This window comes from Phyllobates terribilis, unplaced genomic scaffold, assembly GCF_046119375.1.
Source record: "Phyllobates terribilis strain yellow unplaced genomic scaffold, ASM4611937v1 Scaffold_4046__1_contigs__length_65919, whole genome shotgun sequence".
Taxonomy (NCBI): Eukaryota; Metazoa; Chordata; class Amphibia; order Anura; family Dendrobatidae; genus Phyllobates; species Phyllobates terribilis.
Genome location: NW_027366798.1, coordinates 42,582 through 44,533, shown reverse-complemented (window position 1 = coordinate 44,533; position 1,952 = coordinate 42,582). Strand labels below are relative to the sequence as shown.

General features: G+C 36.2%; 1 non-coding gene across 1 annotated transcript; it reads right to left on the bottom strand.

Moving 5' to 3' along the window:
* Nucleotides 1–1,578: 1,578 nt before the first annotated feature.
* On the bottom strand, nt 1,579–1,650 carry TRNAQ-CUG (transfer RNA glutamine (anticodon CUG)). Its single transcript has one exon. It is a non-coding gene; the product is annotated as a tRNA-Gln (tRNA).
* Between the last annotated feature and the right edge of the window lie 302 nt (nt 1,651–1,952).

Genomic DNA, 1,952 nt, shown 5'->3' with positions numbered 1-1,952 from the left:
AAATGCATTTCTATGACATGCAGTATATACAATTGAAAACAGATTTAGGGCCCATTTGGTATCCGATATCTGGTATGGGTATGAGATTGATATTTTATATCTGCATTTGGTATGATATAGATATCGGGTGATATTTTTGAGAACAACCATGATATTCATCAACAAGAAGAAAGGATTTTGGTTAGAAAGCAATATGTAAAATAGATAAGAGGCAGAAGGGGATATGAGTGATATCCTAATAAATATGAGTATATGGAGTATGTACAAAATGAGTATATCAGGATATCAAGTATATCAACTTGATATCTATATACTGATGTACCAAATACCAGGTATGGGTATCAGCCATTTCCATACCCATACCTGATATCAGGATATGGATACCAAACAAGCCCAGCACTTTCGAGAAAAAATAATTCATTTTATTTTCTCCAGAACCCCTACAATGGAAATAATTGTAGATCAACTTACTTATGAGAAAGTGGATATAGCCTCTCTCCTTCAGGTAGTCTCCTTCCTTTGTAAAACCTATATAATAATCTGATTTCTCCACTACCTTTGGCTGTTCTAACTTGCAATTGTCTTCCTCTATTGTTTTTAATGTGATTTTAAACACTATCTGTGCTAATCAGGGTTTGGATAAACCTAAGCTGAAGCTGGAGATAATCTTGCAATATTTTCAGAAATACATTGCAAAAGTAAGTATCTTTAAACTACAAGATTCTGTAAGAGTGTTCAGATTATCTTCATAGAAAAATTAAATGGTTAAATTGCAGCCTTCCGTGCGTACAAGAAGGTCCGATGATTCAATGGACGATTCCACAATTTCTGGCGTGCTGAAAGGATTTGCAAATGATTCTATTTCTAAGAACATAATCAAGAAAGTTGGTGCAGACATTATACAATTACTGTTAGCGCATATCCTTCAGGTGATTTACCCATCTCAGCTCATATACTCTCTGCAATCATTAAAAAACTGTATTTTCAAATGGGTAAAAAGATTTACTTTCAGGCTTGCTTGGCACTTTCAAAGAAAGAGCTGATAGAAGTTGTGTTCAATTCAAAGGATGAAGTTTCAAGTAATCCTTTGAAGGAAGTTAGTGATAACATAGCTACTTCTTTTAAATCCATTCGAAGTATAGATGAGTAAGTGTTTTCGGTCATCGGATTAAACAAGTTTGTAGCGTATTGCGAAATTGTTCATAGTTTTACTACTGCATTGCAGGAGCGCGGAGATCATCCCTTTAGGAAAGGAGGCATTGTTTGCGGCGGCTGTGGTACTTGCTACAGCTTCATAGAAAGGGAATCTTTGTTGGAAATTGTTGGTTGTAGTGAAGATTCTTTGTGCATTCCAGTTTTCTGGTACCCTACGGCATTGTGTTGAGCAACTGAGTTTATTTTCTTCTGAAATATAGTATAATGTAGTAGAATATGAATGATATCAGAGGGTCCTGATTGTTGGTGGTGTTTGTAATTATCAGGAAATGATGGATTAAAAAAGAAAATTCTGATATTTCTTTCACATAATTTTTTTTCTTCTAGAAGCCATACATAATTTTTTTAAAAAAGAAAAAAAGCAGGTTCCACCGAGATTTGAACTCGGGTTACTGGATTCAGAGTCCAATGTCCTGACCGCTAGACCATGGAACCCTTTTGGGTATGTGATGCATGGGCATGAATGATATCCATTCAATTGGAGGAACATACTACGAAATGGTAATGGCATCACCGGCGACTACTTAAGTGTTCACCATGTGACCCAAATTGTGTGGAACGGTGAGCTCACCGATTTCAAGCCCACTAGAAGAGTCCGACAAGACGATATTGCGCTTGCGGCTGAAGTTTCTATTGAGCAAATCAAACGAGTGATGGGGTGTTTCATTTCGTTCTATGCGTACTAACAAATTAAAATTCTTTTTATCTCCCAAATCAGGTGCTCATCTGATTGAAGC